Source organism: Triturus cristatus, chromosome 12 (genome assembly GCF_964204655.1).
Source record: "Triturus cristatus chromosome 12, aTriCri1.1, whole genome shotgun sequence".
Taxonomy (NCBI): domain Eukaryota; kingdom Metazoa; phylum Chordata; class Amphibia; order Caudata; family Salamandridae; genus Triturus; species Triturus cristatus.
The window spans coordinates 543,182,019-543,209,781 of NC_140595.1; positions in this window are offsets into that span (position 1 = coordinate 543,182,019).

Consider the following 27,763-nt stretch of genomic DNA (forward strand, 5'->3'; position numbering starts at 1 on the left):
ATGTACGATTCGCACCGGCGTCATCCTGCGCGGAGAATATTTTCCGGCAGCCAAAAACTGCCGGGAAATCAGGATGACGCGCACAAGGAGCACCTGTACGCGACGGACAGACATGGACCCGAACCTACGTGTCATCCCGGCCCTCATAGCAGTCGACCTCCTCTACAGGTACAGACGCAGACGCCGCAGAAGGTCAGAACCACACCCAGGGGCAGGACACAAAACCCCCACCCAAGTCACACAGCACACATGCCCTGGACATACCTGACCTCCAGGCTCCAGGCCCTGGTCACTTTGAGGGGGTGGGGGTGGGGGCGTGTCCAGCAACGCCAGCGTCCGCCACAACGGAAGTGGGCGACGACGCGAACCGGCAACACAACAATACAGGTACGTACCGTACCCACGCCTTAAGAGCGTGGGTACGAGTCGTACCACGCCCACACCCATGTCACCCCAACAATGGTGGTACGGCCCGTACCCATGTGCCAAAGGCCTGGGTACGGGCCGCACAAGCACTCCACAGCGTGGGCAAGGGTACGTACGGACTGTACCCCCACCCGCATATGTATGGAGCGTACCCCCACCCCAACAGTGTATGTATGGACCGTACCCTCACCCGCGTATGGCTGGAGCGTACCCCCACCCCAACAGTGTACATATGGAGCGTACCCCCACCCCAACAGTGTATGTACGGCCCGTACTCTCACCCGCGTATGTATGGAGCGTACTCCCACCCCAACAGTGTATGTACGGCCCATACCCTCACCCGCGTATGTATGGAGCGTACCCCCACCCCAACAGTGTATGTACGGACCGTACCCCCACCCCAAAAGTGTATGTACGGACCGTACCCCCCCCGGTGTATGTACGGACCTTACCCCCTCCCGCGTATGTATGGAGCGTACTCCCACCCCAACAGTGTATGTACGGCCCGTACCCTCACCCGCGTATGTATGGAGCGTACCCCCACCCCAACAGTGTATGTACGGACCGTACCCCCACCCCAAAAGTGCATGTACGGACCGTACCCCCACCCGTGTATGTACGGACCGTACCCCCACACGCGTATGTATGGAGCGTACCCCCACCCCAACAGTGTATGTACGGACCGTACCCCCACCCGTGTATGAATGGACCGTACCCACACCCGTGTATGAATGGAGCTTACCCACACCCGCGTGTGTATGGAGCGTACCCCCACCCCAACAGTGTATGTACGGACCGTACCCCCACCCGTGTATGAATGGACCGTACCCACACCCGTGTATGAATGGACCGTACCCCCACCCACGTATGTATGGAGCGTACCCCCACCCCAACAGTGTATGTACGGACCGTACCCCCACCCATGTATGAATGGACCGTACCCACACCCGTGTATGAATGGACCGTACCCACACCCGCGTATGTATGGAGCGTACCCCCACCCCAACAGTGTATGTACGGACCGTACCCCCACCAGTGTATGAGTGGACCGTACCCACACCCGTGTATGAATGGACCGTACCAACACCCGTGTATGTACGGACCGTACCCACACCCGCGTATGTATGGAGCATACCCCCACCCCAACAGTGTATGTATGGAGCGCACATGGCCACACGCAGGAGGGGTGGGTGCAGAGTCCTCCCAGCAGTGCCCAGACGCAGGAGGGGTGGATGCAGAGTCCTCCCAGCAGTGCCCAGACGCAGGAGGGGTGGGTGCAGAGTCTTCCCAGCAGTGCCCAGACACAGGTGGGGTGTGTGCAGAGTCCTCCCAGCAGTGCCCATACACAGGAGGGGTGGGTGTAGAGTCCTCCCAGCAGTGCCCAGACGCAGGAGGGGTGTGTGCAGAGTCCTCTCAGCAGTGCCCAGACGCAGGAGGGGTGTGTGCAGAGTCCTCCCAGCAGTGCCCAGACACAGGAGGGGTGGGTGCAGAGTCCTCTCAGCAGTGCCCAGACACAGGAGGGGTGGGTGCAGAGTCTTCCCAGCAGTGCCCAGACACAGGAGGGGTGTGTGCAGAGTCCTCCCAGCAGTGCCCAGACACAGGAGGGGTGGGTGCCTATCACTCCCAGCAGTGCCCAGACACAGGAGGGGTGTGTGCAGAGTCCTCCCAGCAGTGCCCAGACACAGGAGGGGTGGGTGCCTATCTCTACCAGCAGTGCCCAGACACAGGAGGGGTGTGTGCAGAGTCCTCCCAGCAGTGCCCAGACACAGGAGGGGTGTGTGCAGAGTCCTCCCAGCAGTGCCCAGACACAGGAGGGGTGGGTGTAGAGTCCCCCCAGCAGTGCCCAGACACAGGAGGGGTGTGTGCAGAGTCCTCCCAGCAGTGCCCAGACACAGGAGGGGTGTGTGCAGAGTCCTCCCAGCAGTGCCCAGACACAGGAGGGGTGTGTGCAGAGTCCTCCCAGCAGTGCCCAGACACAGGAGGGGTGGGTGTAGAGTCCCCCCAGCAGTGCCCAGACACAGGAGGGGTGGGTGCCTATCACTACCAGCAGTGCCCAGACACAGGAGGGGTGTGTGCAGAGTCCTCCCAGCAGTGCCCAGACGCAGGAGAGGTGTGTGCAGAGTCCTCCCAGCAGTGCCCAGACACAGGAGGGGTAGGTGCAGAGTCCTCCCAGCAGTGCCCAGACACAGGAGGGGTGGGTGCAGAGTCTTCCCAGCAGTGCCCAGACACAGGAAGGGTGTGTTCAGAGTCCTCCCAGCAGTGCCCAGACACAGGAGGGGTGGGTGCCTATCACTACCAGCAGTGCCCAGACACAGGAGGGGTGTGTGCAGAGTCCTCTCAGCAGTGCCCAGACACAGGAGGGGTGGGTGCCTATCACTACCAGCAGTGCCCAGACACAGGAGGGGTGTGTGCAGAGTCCTCCCAGCAGTGCCCAGACACAGGAGGGGTGTGTGCAGAGTCCTCCCAGCAGTGCCCAGACACAGGAGGGGTGGGTGCAGAGTCCTCCCAGCAGTGCCCATACACAGGAGGGGTGGGTGCAGAGTCTTCCCAGCAGTGCCCAGACACAGGAGGGGTGTGTGCAGAGTCCTCCCAGCAGTGCCCAGACGCAGGAGGGGTGGGTGCCTATCACTCCCAGCAGTGCCCAGACACAGGAGGGGTGTGTGCAGAGTCCTCCCAGCAGTGCCCAGACACAGGAGGGGTGGGTGCCTATCTCTACCAGCAGTGCCCAGACACAGGAGGGGTGTGTGCAGAGTCCTCCCAGCAGTGCCCAGACACAGGAGGGGTGTGTGCAGAGTCCTCCCAGCAGTGCCCAGACACAGGAGGGGTGGGTGTAGAGTCCCCCCAGCAGTGCCCAGACACAGGAGGGGTGTGTGCAGAGTCCTCCCAGCAGTGCCCAGACACAGGAGGGGTGTGTGCAGAGTCCTCCCAGCAGTGCCCAGACACAGGAGGGGTGTGTGCAGAGTCCTCCCAGCAGTGCCCAGACACAGGAGGGGTGGGTGTAGAGTCCCCCCAGCAGTGCCCAGACACAGGAGGGGTGGGTGCCTATCACTACCAGCAGTGCCCAGACACAGGAGGGGTGTGTGCAGAGTCCTCCCAGCAGTGCCCAGACGCAGGAGAGGTGTGTGCAGAGTCCTCCCAGCAGTGCCCAGACACAGGAGGGGTAGGTGCAGAGTCCTCGCAGCAGTGCCCAGACACAGGAGGGGTGGGTGCAGAGTCTTCCCAGCAGTGCCCAGACACAGGAAGGGTGTGTTCAGAGTCCTCCCAGCAGTGCCCAGACACAGGAGGGGTGGGTGCCTATCACTACCAGCAGTGCCCAGACACAGGAGGGGTGTGTGCAGAGTCCTCTCAGCAGTGCCCAGACACAGGAGGGGTGGGTGCCTATCACTACCAGCAGTGCCCAGACACAGGAGGGGTGTGTGCAGAGTCCTCCCAGCAGTGCCCAGACACAGGAGGGGTGTGTGCAGAGTCCTCCCAGCAGTGCCCAGACACAGGAGGGGTGGGTGCAGAGTCCTCCCAGCAGTGCCCATACACAGGAGGGGTGGGTGCAGAGTCTTCCCAGCAGTGCCCAGACACAGGAGGGGTGTGTGCAGAGTCCTCCCAGCAGTGCCCAGACGCAGGAGGGGTGGGTGCAGAGTCCTCCCAGCAGTGCCCAGACACAGGAGGGGTGGGTGTAGAGTCCTCCCAGCAGTGCCCAGACACAGGAGGGGTGGGTGTAGAGTCCTCCCAGCAGTGCCCAGACACAGGAGGGGTGGGTGTAGAGTCCTCCCAGCAGTGCCCAGATGCAGGAGGGGTGTGTGCAGAGTCCTCCCAGCAGTGCCCAGACGCAGGAGGGGTGTGTGCAGAGTCCTCCCAGCAGTGCCCAGACACAGGAGGGGTGGGTGCAGAGTCCTCCCAGCAGTGCCCAGACACAGGAGGGGTGGGTGCAGAGTCTTCCCAGCAGTGCCCAGACACAGGAGGGTTGTGTGCAGAGTCCTCCCAGCAGTGCCCAGACACAGGAGGGGTGGGTGCCTATCACTACCAGCAGTGCCCAGACACAGGAGGGGTGTGTGCAGAGTCCTCCCAGCAGTGCCCAGACACAGGAGGGGTGGGTGCCTATCACTACCAGCAGTGCCCAGACACAGGAGGGGTGTGTGCAGAGTCCTCCCCGCAGTGCCCAGACACAGGAGGGGTGTGTGCAGAGTCCTCCCAGCAGTGCCCAGACACAGGAGGGGTGGGTGTAGAGTCCCCCCAGCAGTGCCCAGACACAGGAGGGGTGTGTGCAGAGTCCTCCCAGCAGTGCCCAGACACAGGAGGGGTGTGTGCAGAGTCCTCCCAGCAGTGCCCAGACACAGGAGGGGTGGGTGTAGAGTCCCCCCAGCAGTGCCCAGACACAGGAGGGGTGGGTGCCTATCACTACCAGCAGTGCCCAGACACAGGAGGGGTGTGTGCAGAGTCCTCCCAGCAGTGCCCAGATGCAGGAGAGGTGTGTGCAGAGTCCTCCCAGCAGTGCCCAGACACAGGAGGGGTGGGTGCAGAGTCCTCCCAGCAGTGCCCAGACACAGGAGTGGTGGGTGCAGAGTCTTCCCAGCAGTGCCCAGACACAGGAAGGGTGTGTTCAGAGTCCTCCCAGCAGTGCCCAGACACAGGAGGGGTGGGTGCCTATCACTACCAGCAGTGCCCAGACACAGGAGGGGTGTGTGCAGAGTCTTCTCAGCAGTGCCCAGACACAGGAGGGGTGGGTGCCTATCACTACCAGCAGTGCCCAGACACAGGAGGGTGTGTGCAGAGTCCTCCCAGCAGTGCCCAGACACAGGAGGGGTGTGTGCAGAGTCCTCCCAGCAGTGCCCAGACACAGGAGGGGTGGGTGCAGAGTCCTCCCAGCAGTGCCCAGACACAGGAGGGGTGGGTGCAGAGTCTTCCCAGCAGTGCCCAGACACAGGAGGGGTGTGTGCAGAGTCCTCCCAGCAGTGCCCAGACACAGGAGGGGTGGGTGCCTATCACTACCAGCAGTGCCCAGACACAGGAGGGGTGTGTGCAGAGTCCTCCCAGCAGTGCCCAGACGCAGGAGGGGTGGGTGCAGAGTCCTCCCAGCAGTGCCCAGACACAGGAGGGGTGGGTGTAGAGTCCTCCCAGCAGTGCCCAGACACAGGAGGGGTGGGTGTAGAGTCCCCCCAGCGGCGCCCAGACACAGGAGGGGTGGGTGTAGAGTCCTCCCAGCAGTGCCCATGGAACGCAAAGGGTGGAGTACCCACAGATACAATGCCCACAAATGTCAGTCAGGTGCACAAAGACCCTGCAGTACATGTACTACATGTGTGCGAGGCTGGGAGTACACACATGCATAGCGCCTAAAAGAGAACATGTCCACATGAAGTCTTCTCAACAGTCTACACACACAAGTACAGTGACCACCAAGGATGCCACAAATTTAGCAGGTGGAGACATCGCACAGCATGCATGTGCAAAGTTGAAGGAGTCCGTCACACCCCCAGCTGATGTAGACACAGCTCAGCACCACATAGTGGAAACACCCTGCAGGGAAGATGTCAGGTTACACAGAGGAAGGAACACACCTTGGGACGATGTCACCATGCAGTAACTGCTTACATGAACAAAGTAATTTAGCCAGCAGCTTGTGATGGCACACAGATACCAGGGTCCACCCTATGACCAGCACAAGTCTACATTTCCCACACACCCAACACATTATCACCACCCAAAATCATGGAGCTGGTCCACCAACAGCAACACCAGATAAACAGTAGTGTTCAAAGGAAAAAACAAATTGCTTTATTCAGCATGATGTAAGTAAAAAGCAACATAAATGTCAATATATACGAGGCCCATAGGGCAGTCCATGACTCCAATCCGGATGGGGGACACAGTGGTACGTGTGTCCCCTAGCTTGCCTGCACAGTCAGACTCCTTTGTCTTCCACAGGGGGGGCATCATGTTGGGGGGAAGGACCAGGCACTGCAGGGACAGGAGGGGCAAGGGGAGGTGTTGTGGGTGCAGGGACGGACGACTCCAACACAGGGGGTGGGGCAGCGCCAAAGGTGGATTCGAGCACGGTGCTGCACACTTCTGCCAGGTCGCTCAGCGTCTCCCCTGCACCCGAAGGAACCACAGGCCCCAAGGAGGGGGGGGGGGGTCACAGGGATGGGTCGCAGCGCTACTGGGGGGGGGGTGTGGACAGGGGGGGACTCAACTCCCCTGCCGGTGTCCTGCCTCCACCGCTTGCGGGGTGGTGCCACACTGGGGCTGATGGACAGACTGGGCAGGACTGACCCTGTGTCTGACTCTTGGCCAGGAGAGCTGAGGGGAGTGGATTTGGAGGGTGGTGGTCGTGAGGAATGTGGACTCCCACTCTGGCTGCGTGTCTTCCGTTTCCCCCCGACCCAGTGGGTGTGCCTACTTCACCCTGTGTGTGCGTGCCAGGAGGTGTGCGCTTTGCCTTCCCTGCTGGTGTGGTGCCTGTGTCTGGTTGGGTGTGTGCATGCTGACGTCTGGGTGTACGTGGGACAGGCATGGGAGTGGGAAGTGTGGATGGGGCATGGGTAGGGGGTGGGACGAAGTGCTGCAGGAGACCCACTGCTGCAGACAGTGTCGAGTTAATAGACCGCAGCAAGTTGCGTTGGTCAGCCTGCGATGCTGAAATGCCCTCCAAGTATGCCTCCATGTTGGTGAGCACTTGGCCGTGGCCATGGAGGACATTAAGCATCGCAGCCTGACCAACCTGCAACTGCCGCAGGATGTCCACAGACTCGGCATTGGCGGCAGCAGTGGAGACAGGGGCAGCGGCTGCAGTGCCTGGCAGGAAGGAGACATGTGGTGACCGGGCACGCTGGGAAGGGACACGAGCAAGTGGGAGGCCTGTGATGGCAATGGAGGGGGCGGGGTGAGATGTTGTGCTGCTGTCAGCTGTTGGAGCATCCTCCGCCCCCTCGGAGTGGTCAGCCTCGGACCCGTCAGCTTCATAATCTGTGGTGGCAGTGGACAGGTCCTCCGGCTCACTCCCCTCGGCCTCAGTTACACTCGATGTGCCAGCTAAGGTGTCACTGCTGGCACTGGTGCCCGGTCCCTCCGCACGGTCCGTGCCGGTGTCTCCATCCGTGTCCCCCGACGATGCTGTGGGCAAGGTGAATGAGCAGGAATTAATCAGACACCTGTATACATATGTCACATGAGTCAAATCAACATAGGTTACAGTGCATAGCCTGAAATGAAAGATGAGTAACATCTACAATACAAGGTACATATATAGTCCCTGCAACACACAGTTGGTTCACCCACCATGCCACTGAGAAACTATGGAGAGCATGACACATTTGCAAATGACATGATATGGAATTGGACAGAGGAGCCAGGCTCTGGGGACAATCCAGCACTGCATCTGTACCACACAGCGTTGCCCTAACTAGGGATGAGCAGGGACCATCTCCATGAACTTGAGGCACATGCTGCAAAGGTAATACTTAAAGACATGCCCAACATGAATGGGACACTGCACCTTGAGTGTATGTCCAGACAAACAGCACACACTGGCCAGACCGAGCAATGAGATTTCAGGGGTCGACATGTAGGCCTTGCCCGCACCAACCACCCCCTACATGAGACAATGTGATGAGACACAGGAAGCACTTGCATCTCTTAGTCTGGGAGAAATACACATGGGCTGCCAGAAACCCATATTGCACCCAAAATACCCCATGTGCGCCTGTACAACGATCTCATTTACAAATGGCCATCATCAGTAATTGTAACAAGACACCGTGAGTATGAACGAGGAAAATTAGGTCAGGCTGTACAGTGGACACTTGTAGAACACGTTACGTAAATATACATGGTGCCAGGGGACAATGGCACAGAGCACATCCTATGCTGTAGACACTGAGAGTGTCCACATATTGTGATGACACACATGATACCTAGCAAAGTATGCCCCAGGGGACAGTAGTGGCCAGAATATTCCATGGTCCTGAATGGTAATGACTGCAACACAGGCCACCATCCCTGCACTCTGCGTATCGCACACTCATGCACATCATGTCACAGGCCACAACATAGGACATGCTTGCTGTAAGGCATTACACTTCAGAAACATACTCCTATGTTTGGACTCAGCATCAGTACCAATTGACATGGACCCCACAAGTACTGTACTGGACAGGGCACAGGCAAGGTGCCAAAACCTGTTACACACCACCCCCCCACATGATGCTGCAAGCATTGGTCACGTGGATTAACTGCCAACCCAGATGACCTTGTGAAAGAGTGACTACACACAGACCAGGGAACACATGGCAAGGAGGGGAAGGGAGGAAGGACAGCACCGCTATACTGTGTGTCACAGGACCTGCACTGCAGAATTAAACACTGGCAGTGTGTCCATGCAACTGCGCACTTGCAAATGCTGGTGACACACAACAAACACACATGTACCTACCCCCTTCCTGCTGCTGCTTCTCCTGTAAGGGCCTGTCCATGTCTGGAAAGACCACCGCCAGCATACGCTTGTGGATGTGGGTCAGACGGCGACGCCCATGGTTCTTAGGGCCCACAGGTGAGTCCCCCAGCAGGACCCGTGTGATCCTCCGCGTCCAGCAACGGATATCCTGCCAGCGTTCTCTCACCTGAGCCAGGCACCGCTTGCGACCATCCGTCCTCCTCACGGCACTGACGGCGTCCCTCCAGATCTGCTCCTTGGCAGCGACGCCTACCTGTGGGGTTGAAAAAGTGAGACTACATCAATACACCTGCCACATGTCACAGAGACACACATTAGTACAATTTAGCTTGTTTCAACAAGGCATAGTATGCAGCCAAAGCATTGCACCTTTGTCATAGGGACATTTTTCTCTGTGTAATGGCAAATGCACCATGTGCCATTGAAAGTACACAGGTGGCATGAGGGGTACGACACAATAAATGATCCAGACTCACACTGTGCATCACAAGGTACACCATGATTATGTGCAGCACCTCAAAGCAGTCACATGCCACAGGCCACTGACGCTACCTCAGCAGAGTACACAGACACACACAGGCACAGGACATTCGCCTGCCATTGCCAAATGCAGCTACAAACCTCACTCTGCGCATGTGCCACTAGACTGGGGGGCTCACAGGTGTGGGGCTGGCTCTGCACGTCAGACACACAGCACTGCTCCCTGCTCGCATCAGATGGCCAGGGTATATCCATCCCACATGCAGCTTGGGCGCTACACTCTACATATGCACCCACCCACATGACAGGGGACTTACACACACACCGATGTCCAGGGTACGAACACATCATGTGGACATTCTCAGCACAGGTACACTGAACTAACACACATCTGTGGGTACAGTCACCTGTCACACTGGGCTGACCACATAATCACATGAGGACTGTAGAAGCAACATTCCCAGGAGGCTTAGACAGGCAGAATGTGGCATGCACCATGCAGTGATTGTCACAGTAAACACAATGCAAGTGAGGACGGCAGACATGCACCACAGCATGCTCTGGCTGGGAGACATCAGGCATTCCCCCCCCTGGGACCCACTCCACAGTACAATGCATGTGTGTCACACCTGGACACAATGCCAGAAGTCCCAGTCACAAAAAAGGGACACAGTCTGTGCTAGTGGACTCTGCACTCACCTGAAACCCTGGTCGCCCATACAGCAGGGGGTACTGTGGGAGGATCACATCCAGCAATGCCAGATTCTCCTCCAGGGTGAATGGCTGGGCCCTCTCCACAGACCTTGACATGGTGCCAGGGAATCACGAGCAGCAGCAGTCTTGTAGAATCAAAAGATGTGCAGGCAAGTGCTCTCTCATGGGACCTGGCTGCCTTATATCTGCCTTGCTGGCCTGTTTCATGCACAGGAGTACAGAGTGATTGGTCACTCACATTTGCATCCTATGTTTCCTCCAATCCATTTAAACCTAGCACAGTCAGTGGCTTTGCTAATTTTTTTTCTTGAGCATGATGTAAACTCCACAACCACATTGCAACAAAGTAGATTCATTCAAACCGACTTTTGCTGGGCACCTGCTGAAAAAAATTCAAACTTTCAACTTGGTCTCCATGACAACCAGCATGCATGTAGGGCTTTATACTTGTCCCTCATGTGTCCCCTATGTAATTTGGAGATTCACACACAGGTACGGTGCGTCCTGGGGCCCTAGGGCACCCCAAATGCATGGCAACAGCCCGTACATGCGTGTGTATGGTCCGTGTCACTATGGGAGTGCTGCCGTAGGCCTACCCATAGTGATAGTGAGCGTACAGGCGTGTGTATGGTCCGTATCACTATGGGTACGCATACGCGAGCACACCCATAGTGATAGTGAGCGTACGCGCGTGTGTACGGTCCGAATCACTATGGGTACGCATACGCGAGCACACCCATAGTGATAGTGAGCGTACAGGTGTGTGTACGGTCCGTATCACTATGGGTTTGCTCGCGTATGCGTACCCATAGTGATACAGTCCGTACACACGCGTGTACGCTCACTATCACTATGGGTTTGCTCGCGTATGCGTACCCATAGTGATACGGACCGTACACACGCCTGTACGCTCACTATCAATATGGGTTTGCTCGCGTATGCGTACCCATAGTGATACGGACCGTACACACGCGCGTACGCTCACTATCACTATGGGTGTGCTCGCGTATGCGTACCCATAGTGATACGGACCGTACACACGCGCGTACACTCACTATCACTATGGGTAGGCCTACGGCAGCACTCCCATAGTGATAGGGAACGTACACACGCCCTCATAGCGAATGTACGGTGCCTTACACACATAACAGTGGTGACAGGCAGCACACAGAAAGGAATAGAGCTGACATACTTGTCCATGGATGGACATCAAGGCATTGTCTGGCCAGTACCACATGTGTGGGGCACAGGTGTGAAAGGCTGTGAGCTGGCACATTACTCTTGAGTTGTGAAGGCAATAGATGTATGATGAGATTTGTACAGATGTTATGTGTGACGGTGCTATATGTGCCAGACATGCCCTTCACTCCTTTGACATGTGTGCATGTCGTACAGCACACTTGAGATGAGCGTCACTGGCATCACACAGTCAACAACACACGCAAGTGTCCCCTGATCCCCGCTACAGGGGTTACCACACCAGACATGTGACTACCCACGGTGCACGATGTGACTATGTCATGTATGTGTGGTGTGTTCACATTAGCTTGATGTTGGTGTTCCCCCAAAAGCATCTGCTGTTGCTGCAACCAACATGTGTCTGTGTGTAGATGGCCATGGCACACTGTTACGCACGCCAGGCCACATGTGGTATCGGATGTAAGGTGTGTATGAATGCATGGGACACGGAGTAGCGTAACAAGGACCTGTCTGCATCCTCTCAATGTATGTGTGGTCAGTCATGACATGTACACCTTCATGGCAAGGTGTGTGGGCTGTCCGAGTGTAATGTCATGTGACCTGTGGCTCTAGTGTTCCGCTACCTGTCTCTGCAATCAACATCCTACTTCTGCTGATATGTTGATGTATGTCACTCCTGTATTGCGTCTGGCTGTTCACTTACATTGGGACACAGCTAGTCACATGCCATGGGATGTGGAGGTTCACAATCTCCGTGTGTAGCTGTGTCTTGGTAGGAGTATCACCTGGCAGCCATATGTGTCCAGGGCATGTATCACATACCTGACTCCCTATGTAGCATATGTGTATTGACAGATTAACATGTGCTCAGTACATATAAATTGTTGTTGTAGTGCACTCACTCTTCCTTGTCACTTCCAAATTACTGCAGAGCGCCGCCTCTTCCCCGACCAATTACGGACTTGGCTGACATGCGGGAGAATGACTGTATACGCTGCTACCGCTTCCCCCAACCGTTGATTGAGGAGTTGACGGCAAGGCTGGCACCACACCTGCAACCACTGCACAGGTATCCTACGGCACTGACACCCAAGCTGAAGGTAATGGCAGCCCTACATTTTCTTGCCACGGGTACCTTTCAATATACCATAGCTCATGTTGGTGGCATGTCCCAGAGCATGTTCAGCCGTGTGCTGCATGATTTTTTAGAGGCCATGTTGCTTCACCTGGATGAGTTCATCCATTTCCCAACTCCTGAACAGTTGACTGTTGTCAAGCGTGGATTCTATGCCCTGGGAGGGATGCCCCATGTCATTGGGTCCATAGATGAGACACATGTGGCTTTGGTACCACCACAGGCACAGGAGGTAGCGTACAGGAATCGCAAGCACTTCCACTCCATCAATGCCCTTGTGGTGTGTCTGTCCAACATGGTGATTTCACATGTCTGTGCTCGTTTTCCAGGATCAGCACACGATGCCTACATCGTGAGGCGTAGCAGGGTGCCTGAAATGATGACGCAGCTGCGCAACGAACGAGCATGTGTTGTTGGTGGGTACACTCTGTCTGTCCTGTATTTTGCGTAGACTTCCAGCCCGACCGCTTCTCCTGTCCTACTTATGTCCATGTGGTTTCCATGTAGGGGACGCTGGCTATCCCAACATGCCATGGCTGATCACACCTCTCCGCAACCCCAGCACGCCGGCCCAGCTCCGCTACAACACCACCCATGGCCGGACAAAGCGAGTGATAGAGAGGACATTTGGCCTCCTGAAGAGCCGATTCAGGTGCCTACACAAGACCGGCGGCGCCCTCCCATATGCCCCGTTGAAGGTCTGCAAAATCTTCATGGTCTGCTGCATGCTGCACAACATGGCAGTTGAGAAAGCTGTGCCACTCATCCTGGATCAAGATGATCAGGACCATCCACCCGTGGAGGACGAAGGGCTTGGCAATGGGGCTAGTGATGTGGATTATGTGGTTCCGCAAGAGGACATCCGGAGTCGGCTCATACGCGACTTCTTTGCTTAGTGGTGAGTACCAGTGTCTGAGTCTGAGTGTGCACGCATTGGTCCCCGTGTGGCATGTGTTGCGATGTGTGTGTCCATCTGCATGTATGCCACGTGAGTCAGAGGTGTGTGTAGATGTGTCACTCGAGTGATGGTGCCAGTGATGAGTGTATTTCCCCAGTCATAATTGTGACCTAGCATGCTGTCATCCTTACATGTGTCGAGTACATGCACATGCAAGTGGCTGTGCTTTTTGTGGCTGACTTCTTGTGTGTCTCTCATCTCCAGGTACTTGCGCATGGCGTCTGCTGGTTGCATTGTTGTGGCACTGCTATTCCTCATGGACACGTCATCGTGTGCTGACTCAGCGTTACACGCACGGACAAGTTTGGAAGTCTCCTTAGGGTAAGGGATGCATCAGGGGTGTATTGGGTGTGGCAGTTGTTTACGATGTGTGCACACTGCCCCTGTCGATGTTTGATTCCTCTGCAGACATGTTGCATCACCATGGGACACATTACATGTAGCTGGATACACCTGAATAGATGGTCAGACTTGGTGACAGTCATCTGTGATGGGATTGTGGATTGTGATGATGGCATCAATGTGTGTAACACTGCCCTCGGACACATACGGTTTGCATTGGCTTGACATGGTGTGGGGCTTCCACATCAGAGGATCAATCGTGTATGGCAGCCTCTCCGTGAGCAGCAGGGGGTGTTTAGCTGTTACCCGACACTTGTGTGCCAGTTCCATGGATATCACGCATTGTGGTGCAGAAGTGCCAGTGTTGGACCCACATGTTAATCCACATGACCTGTGTATGTGTACTCCGAGTTGCCTCTGCATTCCGGAATACATGACTAATAAAGGTGTCCCTATGCCTCCAAGGTGCCTCTTCTCAGTCAATGCTGGTGTGTTGCCACGGTGCATACGGCATGTCTGGCATGGTTTTCAGTGATAGTGGCTATGTGTCTATGTGTAGAGTAGCAAGATGCAAGCTGTTTGTGTGGGATTAGACTCTGCATTGTGCATGATGTCCATGACTGTGTGGGTATTGTGACATGTGCCATCCCCATGCATCCAACGTTGGCCAGGCCACCATTCTCTGCATCCACCTGACTCAAGCTTGCAGGACATGGTTCTGCCACCTGTCTACACTTACCTGGGTGCCCCCCCAGGACACTCCACATGATCCCTGACCTCTGCGCATGACTGTTGCTGTACTCAATATGTCTGTCGGCACGATTGTGCGGCCACCCCCTCAGCTGGATGGGCCCATCACGGGTGTGTATGGTACTCCATGTCTGTCTTTGCCTAATACATTGTGACCCATGTGTGTCCTGTGCCAGACTCAGGCCCCAGGGTATGGATGGTTGAAGTCATATGAGAACTCAGGCATGGTTAGACTTTACAAGACACATGTAAGGTAATAATGCAAAATGTAGGCATCATCTCTTTATCGTGTAAGTTTTTATTTGTGTTGGGGTACGTGTTGGGGGGGGTATGACAAGAGAGGCTTTCCGGGTGTGTGGAATCCAAAGTTCACTGGGGGAGTTGGTGTCCTTGCCATTGGAAATCATCAGAGTCCATGCCACAGTCTTTGTCAACATTGGTCAGACAGTGACCAGCAAGTCCATGTGGCAGAGAATGTCATTTGCTGATGTGCTGCTGTTGGTCCAGTGGGCTAGGTGCCAGGCCAGGTGTCCTGGGAGATGGTGCTGTTGCGCCGACCCTCACGGTCTTTTCCGTGGACGACCCGCCCTCCTGCGGGAACCCTCAGAAGCAGGCCGTGACGATGTTTGGGATGCTCCGTCGGATGTATCCTCCTCCTCCTGATCCCTCCCTGTGGGTGGTGATGTTCTTCGCCTGGTGGCACATGGAGGGTTGCCCATGTTGTCGGCTATCCGACGGAGTGAACGGTTAATTCCCGTGAGCACCGTCACAAGCTCAGCCTGTCTGTCCTCCATCCGCCCTTGGTGTCGCAGTTGACAGGCATGTTGCTCCGCATGTTGCTGGGCCTGCTGGGTCTTGATCTCCTCGAGGGTCCCCTTCATCTCGTTGAGGGTGGACACAACCTGGCTCATGCCCGTGGTGTCCTGCCGGTATGTGTCCAGGATGTTTCTTACATGGGAATATACCGGTTCCGCAGCCAACTGGTCAGGCTCGCGCCTCCGCCGTCCTCCACTCCCACCACCCCTGCCCACTTGCACCTGGCCTGCCCTTGTCGGCACATCGGGTCTCCGGGACCCCTGAGGGGTGGCATTTGCGTTGTCGGCTGCCTCCTCCTGGGTGCCCGGTACACCGTGTTCCTCCTGGTCAGCCTGGCTGCGTTGTGGTGGTGGGGCAGGGATCCTGGGTGTCTCCTGGGATGTGGCAGGAGTGGGGGTGGTGGTTGGCCCAGTTGTACCTGACGCAGGTGCTGCAGGTGTTTGGACACCAGAGGGGCCAGGTTGGTCGGGGTCGTCCACAGAGTGGTGAGAGTCGTCGCTGCCGGTGGGATCGTCATCCCGCAGAGCCGGGTCCTGTGAGTCTTCCCCCCCAGTGTTGGGGGGTGATCCACGACGTTAACCTGTGTGTGTGTGAGACAATGTTATTTTTGTTCCATGTAACATCCATGTTTCATTAGTTTCAAAGTTGGCACATTTCCACTGGGTATTTGGATATGTCTTGCATTCCACTCACAGTGCACTTGTGCATGGGTATGTCCCTTGGCCACAGCTTTTGAGACTTTACCTATGTGTGACACAGTCTTACTTGCTGCGTCAATTGTGACTGCAGTCAGCAGTGGAGTGAGCAGCTGTGGCGAGCCATGCATTGGCGCCTTCCATGTTGCACTGTACGTGGGCACATGAAGTTGTTCCACACACTTATATAATGCAGGTAGCTGTCGTTGTGCTCGTGCACAGGTTGAGACATGGCCCAGTGTTTTGCCATGGAGAAGAGAGGGGGATTCAGGCACTGGCCACCCTTGTCTACATGCACGCAGTCCACCTGCTGACGAGCAGACATTCCCACACCACCCAAGGCTGAATTGGTCTCCCTGTGTATCCCTTTCTCACTCCCTCTCTGTCCCCCTCTCCCTCCTTCCCTGTGTCAGCCTCCTCCCTCTGTCCGTCTCCCTGTGTCTCCCTCCCTCTCTCTCCCCCTCTCCCTCCCTCTGTGTGTCACCCTCTGTCACCTCAGCCCAGCTTCCTAGGCACACACTTTTTGCAGATCTTTGAATGGCCCTTGGCTTGTTCATGTGAGTTTGTTTCTGATCTCCAGGCACCCATTGGGTGTAGTGTCTGTGTCTGCGCTGCTGCTGTGGTGGTGTGTGCTGCCACTCTTTCACAGTGTTGGCTGTTCATTGGCTGCTGTCATGTGCAAAAAGGTGCCTTTACCCCCATGTCTTCATGCAAGGCGTCCGCCATTTGCAGGCAAGTCTTTCCTGTGTGGGGACACACTGTTTGTCTGGCTGTGACCTAGGCCATATGGGCAGAGGGCATTGTTGTCTGCTTCTGAGTTGCACTATGTGATTTTTGAGGGCCACACTCCCGCCATCCGGGTTACCGTGTCTTGTGTTGGTGTTTTCTGTGGCCTGTGACTTGGCATTGTCCAGCTGGGTGCATGGGGCATGGTGGCGCTAGTGGCATGTGCGTGTTTATGGAGTGTGGTTGAGTCATGCGATAGCTTGGGGTGGTTGCGTGCATGATTGTGAGTTTGGTTGTGGATGACGTTCCTCCCATGTGAGGTGAGTTGTTTGTGTACTCACCAGGCTCTCGGAGTCCTTCTACTCCGTCCACTGCCACCACCGGCAGTATGGCCATCACCTTCTCCTCCCAGGGATGGTATTGTACGCGTCTGCGGGGCGGCCCTCCTCCAGTGATGTTGGCCTGGTTGTGGTCATCGGTCATTTTGCGGCGGACCGTCCTCCGCAGATCGTACCACCTGGCTTGGCATTCATGCCTGGTCCTTCTGGTGGACGCAACAGCATTCACAGCATCGACAATCCTCTGCCACATGGCTGTTTTTTCGGAAATGCTGTCTGTCTGACCAATGTTCCAAAGAGGTGTGGCTCGACTCTGAGGATTTCGTCGACAAGGACCTCCAACTCTTGGCTGGTGAACTTTGGATTCTTGTTAGTGGGCATGGTGAGGGGTGTGGGTGTGGATGGTTGTGGGTGTGTGGGTGTGGTTGTGCAGGTGTGTGTGTGAATGTGATGAGGGGGTGTTTGTGAAGGTGGTTGTGTGAAGGTGTGCAGGTGTAAGGTATAGTGGAGGTTGTAGTATGGTGCAGTTGTTTCTCTGTGTGGTCTGGCAGCAGTGGGTCTGTTGCAAAGGATCATGGTTTGTGTGTGTTGGGCCTTTTTATTGGTCCATTGGTGGGTGTGGCTGTGTTTTAACTTTGGGTGGGTGTGTTATAAGGAGTGGTTGTGTTTTGGGCCTCTGTTTGGGAGTTTGGCAGTTGCAGGTCAGTGAATAGGTTGTATTTGTGCTTGTTGGACATGTTTTGTGGCTTTGTGCGATTCGAATGGAGTCTTCTTGTGTTGCTTTGCTTTGTCCTGGTTGTGTACGTGTGTTTTTAGAGTCTGTATGGTGTGTACATCGGCCATTTTGTTGTACAGTGCTGTCCTTGTCTCTGGCTTGGTATGACTCGTACATGCGCGATGTTGGGTGAGGGTGCTGGTGTTGGGGCCTGGGGTACGGTCCGTACATACACTGTTGGGGTGGGAGTACGCTCCATACATACGCGGGTGAGGGTACGGGCCGTACATACACTGTTGGGGTGGGGGTACGCTCCATACATACGCGGGTGAGGGTACGGGCCGTACATACACTGTTGGGGTGGGGGTACGCTCTATACATACGCGGGTTAGGGTACGGGCCATACATAAACTGTTGGGGTGGGGGGACGCTCCATACATACGCGGGTGTGGGTACGGTCCATTCATACACGGGTGGGGGTACGGTCCGTACATACACTGTTGGGGTGGGGTATGCTCCATACATACGCGGGTGAGGGTACGGGCTGTACATACACTGTTGGGGTGGGGTACGCTCCATACATACACGGGTGAGGGTACGGGCCGTACATACACTGTTGGGGTGGGGTACGCTCCATACATACGTGGGTGAGGGTACGGACCTACATACACTGTTGGGGTGGGGGTACGCTCCATACATATGCGGGTGGGGGTACGGTCCATTCATACACGGGTGGGGGTACGGTCCATACATACACTGTTGGGGTGGGGTACGCTCCATACATACGCGGGTGTGGGTACGGGCTGTACATACACGGTTGGGGTGGGGTTACACTCCATACATACACGGGTGTGGGTACGGTCCATTCATGCACGGGTGGGGGTACGGTCCGTACATACACTGTTGGGGTGGGGGTACGCTCCATACATACGCGGGTGTGGGTATGGTCCATTCATACACGGGTGGGGGTACGGTCCGTACATACACTGTTGGGGTGGGGGTACGCTCCATACATACGCGGGTGTGGGTACGGTCCATTCATACACGGGTGGGGGTTCGACTCGTACGTACATGGGTGTGCATACACGGGTGGGGGTTCGACTCGTACGTACACGGGTGTACATACACGGGTGGGGGTTCGACTCGTACGTACACGGGTGTACATACACGGGTGGGGGTTCGACTCGTACATACGAGGGCTGGGGGGGTGGTTGAGCGCGTACATACGGGGGCTGGGGGGGGTGTTGGGCACGTATGCGGGCACATGTCTCCATGGTTGCTATAGGAGTTCGGTGCGGATAGTGTTTTTTTCCATCCGGTTGTAACATCGGACGCACGGGATGGATCGTACTTGCGCGGTCGGACTTCACTTTTCACATTTGTACGGTAAATCGTCCGGGGACGTGTCGGACACATTTTCCGACCCGAGGACGTGTGGGGAATTATTCCCAATGCGATTCGTCTGGACTTTTTCCCATGCGAATCGTAGTTGGCAGTTTGTACGGCACTTGTACGATTCGTACGGTAAAAAGACCGGATACGAGTCGTACGGGGAATTTTTTTCCAGGATCGTAATCGGCACCCTAATGGATTGGACAGAGAGGGTTAAAGTGGCACCAATTGATGCCATTGGTAAAATCCTTTATGCATATTCAACACCCTGACCTCATAATAGTTAGGCCTGGGCTAAAAATCCGTTCCGCTCGCGGAAATTGCGATAATTTGACATTTTCGCGTTCCGCGGAGAGTGCGAAAATGTCAAAATTTCCGCAATCCGCATTTTACCGGAAATTTTTTGCTTGCTCGCGCTGTAAAATAATGCATTCTTGCGTGCGCGCAATCGCCTTACCTGAATCCCCGCGTTCGCCGACAAGTTTTCCCGATCCGGTCGCGTTCTCCACGAGATGTTGGATTGTTGATAGCCATTTGCGCTGTCTCGCGACAGTTCGCGCCCGCGGTAACATCATTCGTCGCGTGAGCACGTCTTTCTTCTCGCGATCATGCACCGCGAGACAAGTGAAAACAAGATGGCCACGCCTGCGAGCAACCGCATGGGTAAGTTGGCGAGCCGCGACCACGCAGAACATACCGCGAACGGGCGGGAGAAAAACTTCCGCATCTTCGCGATATTTACGCGTGTTTGCGGAGATTTTTAACATTTTCGTGATAATTTGCGAAAGTGAATTTCGCAAATTCCGCCCACCCCTAATAATAGTGCACTGTGGTGGCAATGACCTATGCACTTTGACTGGGGTAGGTCTGGAAATGCTTATGAAGGACACCTTTGCAGAATTGATTTCACTTTTTGCCAAAACTGCCTTTGTGTATTCTAACATATGAGAAAGGCAGAAATGGAACTGGTCCAATCATTTTTGTCCACAGATTGAGAAAGCTAGGAAACATGTGAATAAATCTGTTTCTGCTTTTCTCCGAGACTATAGAATGGGGTCCATTTACAATAACAATCTGCGCATTCATATGCAAGAGATGTATAGGAGAGATGGAGTACACTTTACTGATGAAGGAAATAGAGTCTTCCTCAACAACTTTAGACTCTGTATAGGTACTTACTTATAAGTACCAAAAACTCTCAATGAACACAACGGCTCTTTTTAGAGCCACTCAAGAACGAAACACTTAAGCTTGAAGTTTATCTCCCAAAAAAATGCAGTTTTTTTTCCTTGGATCCACACACCCAACGCGCTAGGAACCGCGCACCCAACGCGAGAGAAATCGTGCACCCAACGCGTTAGGATGCGCAACTCCTAATATTACCGTAAAAAAATAAATTGCCCCTATCACTAATTTTTATTATCCCCGGGGACCCCATCCCCCGGAGTTTATTAAAAAACGTTGGGGACCGTGGGGGGAGCCCCATCGCCCCCATGGTCCCATTTAGCCCCCCCACCCTGTCTATTTTCTAGCCCCGGGGGTAGAGGTCCCCAGGGCTGGGGGTCCCCCCTGGGCCTCCTATTCATTTTTACAGATTTTGCCCCCGGGATTTAGCCCCCCGGGGGCTAATTATAAACGAAGCACGGAAGCCCGCGCTTCGGGGTTTTTATTTTGCGGCCAGATCCGCGCACTCTGCATGCATTTCGCCATTGTTTTTTTTATAAAAAGGGGTACCCCAGGGGGTCCTTCTTGGACCCCCTAAGCAACACTAGAGGGTCAGAGTATTTCTACCCTGCCCCCTTTACATCTTTCACACACTTATTTCCCTTACTTAATCAACCTCGCTTCTATCGAGGCACAAAATGGCTGCCAACAGTTCCTGCTTTCGAATGTTGACAGACACGTGACAGCCAATTAGCATTCAGCGCGTGATCAGAAGGTTGTGCGTTCGGTTCGCAGAGGGTGCACTCAGGGTGCGCATAGGGTGCATCGATCCTCCGAGGCCATTGATATATCTATCTTTTTTACTCTAATTTTCTCAGGAACTACTGAACAGATTTACACCATTTATGCAAATGGCACGTGTCTGAACTGAGGACTACCTCTTTGCCAAATTTGGTGTAATTCCATTCAGCAGTTCGGGCTGTAGCTGCGTCAACAGGTCCAATGGGAAATTGCATGGGGAAAACGTGTTTTGGGACCCCCCTTTTTTCTTGGCCCCCGCTTGACGAATCACCATGAAACTTTCAGGATAGGAGCGTACCGGAGCTGGCCAAAAGTTTGGAAAATTTCGTGAAGATTCGTCAAGCGGCGCCAGACTTATTGGGAATAGAATGTTGCGGAATTTCTATGGAAAATAGGTCCTAACTATAACTACCTACTGGCGACCGCCAGTAGGTAATGTAATGTAATGTAATGATATATATATATATTCACTGAAAAAACCATAGGTTTCACACACGTTATAGTTACGAATTAGCATTTAAAAAACCTTGCAAATTCACTTAAAAAACCATAGGTTTCACACATGTTATAGTTAGCAGGACATTTCACTCGTAAAAAACCAATGAAATTCCCCCGTTATAGTTAGTGCAGGCAACTATAACTCACGCGACCGCAATCCTCTGCTGATGACGTCAGATATTACATCACTGTATTTAGACACTTATTTACCCATGTCTTCTTCCATTAATCTTTAGCTATACATATATTACAAATATTTATTTTTCAGAAAGACACATATGTCATCAGTGATGTATTGTCTGACGTCATCAGCAGAGGATTGCGGTCGCGTGAGTTATAGTTGCCTGCACTAACTATAACGGGGGAATTTCATTGGTTTTTTACGAGTGAAATGTCCAGCTAACTATAACATGTGTGAAACCTATGGTTTTTTAAGTGAATTTGCAAGGTTTTTTAAATGCTAATTCGTAACTATAACGTGTGTGAAACCTATGTTTTTTTCAGTGAATTTCAAAGGTTTTTTAAATGCTAATTTATGTATGGGAACCTCGCTTAATTTTCCGTTAAAAATGTAAAAAAAAAATTTTACTTGTGTTTTTTCAGCGTGCGCGCACAGTACGCGCACTCCGCGATTTTTCAAAAAAAAAAAAAAAATCTTTTTTTTGCCCTTGGGGGTCCTTCTGGGACCCCCTGACAAAGGCTAGGGGGTCAGGAACTGTCCACCCTGCCCCCTTTTCACGTTCTCCACCTTAGTTTTTCACCCCCTCAGACTGCGAGAGACAAAATGGCGGCCGACACTTCCTGGTTTCGACCGATTCGAATGTTTACCGACATCTAACAACCAATCAGAATTGCGCTCGCGCACAGCAGGGTGCGCGCACAGTGCGCGCACGGTGTGCGTGTATAGATATTGATATGCTTTTAAATGCTATTTTGTCAGGAAATACTGAACAGATTTACACGAGACCTTCAAAAGGCACTTCCTTGACCTTATGGCTACCTCTCTGCCAAATTTCACGTAATTCTGTTCAGCCGTTCGGGCTGTAACTTCGACTAAAGGTCCTATGGAAAAATGCATGGGGAAAACGCGTTTTGGGACCCCCCCTTTTTCTCGGCCCCCGCTTGACGAATCACCCGGAGACTTTCAGGGTAGGAGCTGAACGGAGCGCCCTATTTGTTTTGAAAATTTGGCGAGAATTTGTCAACCGGCGCCAAAGTTATTCAAAATATAATTTTGAGATTTCCTATGGAAACTAGGTTGTAACTATAAATATCTACTGGGGACCGCCAGTAGATATATATATATATATATATATATCCTACTGGCATTCGCCAGTGGATAGTAATAGTTAGTTAATTAACTATAACTACCTACTGGTGACTGCCAGTAGGATGGATATATAAACCTTTGGTGCCCTTGACGAATCTCCAAGAATGTTTCAAGAATCTTACCCTTTTAGGTTTCTGCTGCTGTGTTGAAAGTTTGGGGGCAATCCATCAAGTGGGGGCCAAGAAAAAAAGGGGGGTCCTAAAAAGTGTTTTCCCCATGTTAAGTGTACTTGTATTTTTCATTTTTTGAACACAACTCTAGCCCGAACCGCTGAACGGAATTACATCAAATTTGGCAGAAAGCTAGATGTTGGTCCAGAAAGTTAGCTTTTTATGATTTGGTGTAAATCCATTCAGTAGTTTCAGAGATATTTAAGGTTAAAAAAATATAGATATCTGGTAGCCCAGAATCCTACTGAAATTTGAGTGGCTGACAACATTTCAACCAGGAAGTGTTGGCAGCCATCTTGGGACTCGGTTAAACCGAGTCCCACAAAAAAGTTTTAAAAAAAGAAAAAAAGGTGACAGGGTAGAAACACCCTGACCCCCCTAGGCCTCTTTGGGTGCTTCGACTGGGTCCCCGCAGGGCCCAAACTTTTTTTAAAAACATTTCCGTGGGATTCACTGATCCGGCCCAAAAATTCAAAAAATATGAAGCGTGGGCTTCCGCGCCGTGTTTATTATGGGCCCCCAGATGGGCCATGTCCCAGGGGCATTGTTTTAATAAGGGATGGGGTGCACTGGCCCCTCCCTCCTAGAGCTTAATTTTGACCCGGGGACAACCACCTCCCCAGAGTTTCTAAAAATATTAATGTGGGGGAGGACCGAATGGCATTCCATGCTGCCCTGGGGACCACCACTTCCCCTGAGCTAATTTCTTTTTAAACAAGGGGCCTCCTGGACCCCCCACCAGCTCCGGGGACCACAACCTCCCTGGGGCTTTATTGTAAATCATTGGTGGGGGGCCGCATGAACCCCCTGCAGCTCTGGGGGCCGCGACCTCCCTAGGGCTCTAATTTAAAAAATATGAGCGGCTTCATAGACCCGCAGCAGGCCCGGGGACCGCCACCTCCTCTGGGCTTTTTTTAGATTTAGAGCAAGCTCTAATTAAAAAAAATGCAGGGGGCAGCGCAGCCCCCCCAAGCCCCGGGGACCACCGCCTCCCAGGGCAAATATAAGCCTCCTGAAGCCCTAGATGGCCCAGGGGACTGTCACTCCCAGGGCTGGCTCCAGCAATGTATGGGGATGCCCACATCTGGGACATTGTAGTTTGCTATGACTTGGCGGGAGCACCGCTTACTGGAAGCAGAGCAGAATTGCTTTTGGACAGAGGGAGCTGCATGTTAGCATCTCGCTATGGCCAAAAGCATTGCCAGCTCCTGGAGGATTTGGTGAGCCACAAGGGACCATGGGGGCCTTTAGGTTCCTCCATGGCCCCCAACTTGAAAAACTGGGTGCCCCTGGTGGGACCAGGGCACTCACTATTGTGGCCAGGCCCCAGGGAATGGGGTCCAAGGGGCCAAAATCGGCCCAGGAGAGGGGCAAAAGGCACCCCTCCCATGTTTAAAAAAAAAAGGCCAGGCCCTAGGAGATGGTGACCTGGAGCCAAAATTGGCCCCCCTTCCTTTATTAAAAAAATATTTAAAAAAAGGAAAAGCCGGGCCCTGGGGGATGGGGTCCTCAGGGCAGTAATTGGCCTGGGGAGGGGGGCAGCGCAGATGCCTCCCCATTTCATAAAAGACTGGCCAGGAGGATGGGGTCCCCGAAGCCGAAATCAGCCCAGGTAAGGGGGCTACGCAGCCTCGTTCCCTAAAAAAGTAAAGATAAAATTAAAAAAAAATCCTCCAGCTCTACAAACGCACCTCTTAGTACAGTGGTGGTTGGGGAATAAAGTCCCCTTGAATGCTAAGGGTTTTTGGGGGCCAACAAGCCCTCATGTAACCTCCAGTAAGGACCAGATAGCAGGATGCCGAAAGGATAAGGAGGCGATTCCGCCTGCTGATTGGGGAATGAATTCTACTTTACTCCTGAGGGCCTCAGGGTTAAACTGGACAAAATAATCAAATAAATATTATTATTGTTTATACCACATACATACATGTTCATAATAATACATTTAAAACATTAAAAAAATTTCATGTTAAATAAATATTTTCATTATTTGTACACTATATCTGCAAATACATTATACATTTATACAATACAACTACATATATATGTATATGTATATACATATATATTTTTATATATATATATATCTATATAGATATATATATATTATATATATATACATATACATATACATACATACACACAGCAAACTCCTCCAGGGCGCTCCACCCCCAGTCATGTGTCCGTACACCCCTTGCCGATCATAGGAACTGCAAGTCCCAGAGTTCTTTATCCAGGTAGGTATTACGTGGGGGATTCATTTTATGATGTACCAAATGCATTGGCGGAGGGCAGGGCGGCACACGTTGTGGAAAAAATCATCAATGTCCTGATTTGATTAACATTCAGGGCTTCCTCGGGTCCCCAAACGTTTAAGCCCAAGAATTCAAATCACGCGCCGGGCAGGGGCAGGAATGTCAGTGCATCCATCCCTTCGTGGAGTCACGAACTGCGTGGCAGCCGCCCTTGCTGTGTCTGAACCGAGAGGCAGGCCTGGGCCAAACCATTACCTTGGAAGACGAAAGAAAGCTGCCGAAACAGGAGCCAGTGAAGCCCAGGCCAACTTGCTGAACGGGGCCCTCTGTGGCGTGTCTCTGGTTGACACGAAAAGATATGCACAGCGAACTCCTCCAGGGCGAAGAAGCAGAGGCCACACGGGGATTTCCTTGGAAGCTCTTTATTGGTGGTGAAACGGCATAATGCATTTTGGCCTGAATGGCCTTCCTCAGTTGCCCCGTTACTAATGCTGCCACATCCGCTTTAAAGCTGTCCTGCATACTTCCCGTTGGTGGAAATCCGCTCCACCCCCGGTCATGTGTCCGTACACCCCTTGCCGATCATAGGAACTCAAGTCCCAGAGTTCTTTATCCTTTATTCTTTATTATATATATATATATATATATATATATATCAAAGCCAATGCCCATTTGGAATAAAAATGGGTCCGACACAGCAAGGGAACCAATTCTAGGGATTTAATGCCAATTAAAAAAGAGTAAAATAGAGATCATGCACATAGTAGCTTGATTAGTGAAACGCAACGGCAGACGCCCCTCAGCCTGTCGGCTTTCCTCAGTGCCGGTCTCACTCACAGGGCGTCCTCTCCTGGGATCTATGTACCTATTGATAGTCCACTCCCATTGGAGTTTAGGGCTTGACCCCTCCTCTGCCTTAAAGGTGTATTGCTCTTTCCAACGCAGTTAGTCAATGCGCTTTTTTAATTTAAAACCAGATGCATTGTGGTATACCTATGCAGGTGTGAAAATCCATTAAATAATGAAGATCTTCAGACACACAGTGGTGTCCCAACTGACGTTGGCTCACGGACAGCATACCATCTACTGCACCTGTCCATACGATGTCACCAATGCAATTAATCCACTTGAATGTCCCAACACAGTCAGATACTGCTTCCTCCCTCCCCATGCATGAATGAACAGCTTCACTGTGTGTTGAGTGCTGGGGGGGCGACGTGTTGTACTGCCATACCAGCTCCAATCCGCTGAGGAACACGTTGTTCCAGACCGGTAGGGCGTGCCGGTAGCAAGTCTCAGCAAAACAGGTGAAACATCAAAGCCAATACCCATTTGGAATAAAAAGAGGTCCGACACAGCAAGGGAACCAGTTAAGGGATTTATTGCCAATTCAAAAAGAGTTCATACGCATAGTAGCTTGATTGGTGAAACGCAACGGCAGACGCGTTTGAGCCTATCGGCTTTCCTCAGTGCCGGTCTCACTCACAGGGCGTCCTCACCTGGGATCTATGTACCTATTGATAGTCCACTCCAATTGGAGTTTAGGGCTTGACCCCGTCTCTGCCTTAAAGGTGTATTGCTCTTTCCAATGCAGTTGCACCATGCGCTTTTTGAATTGAATATATATATATATGTTTTGTGTGTTTATTTCAAGACGGATGGCTGAGCTTGGTAAGTCTACCTCCAAGTCAATTGAAAATAGTGTATGAAACTCTCTGTATGCATAGGCGTGGGCATAGCAAAAGGGTGATTCAGCAAGTCTCAAAACCAGGTGTAACTGGTGCAGTTACAGGTCTGATATCTGTGTCCTTATGTCCCAAAACATAGCCTTTGGACCTCATTTAGAATAGTTGGACATACGGTAGTGCAGCAAGCCTTCCTGCTGCGCTGCCATGCATCAAAATAAAAGGGCAGGAAAGCGCCATATCTACAAGGTACGGTGCATACCTGTTCTTCTATCCTGCGCCAGCACACAAACACCTTCCTACACAAAAACAATCATTAAAGGAATTTTCCTCTTTCTCTGCATGCTGCAGAATGCGGCATGCACAGAAAGAGGAAAAAACTAGGAGAAATAAAAGTATATCTCCTCGTTGCGCCTCCTTAAGCCTCCCCTGAGGAGGCATAGGATTCTGACGCAATCCCAGGTTTACAAAATGTTGTAAATGTGGGAATGTGTCACATTCCATGGATGTTGTGTGGAAACACCAACAGCAACACCCATGGAACACCCCTTTCACGCAGAGTATGCATGAAAAAGAGAACATATTTAAAAGGTCATGAGGGTGACTTTACATGGCCTTGTGAATATGGGAAAGCCTAATGTGCTGCCTGTGAATCAATAAACGTGACGCACCAGGGGCACAATGGATTTGTAAATAAGCTCCTTCGTTTTTGCTACTTAATTAGGAA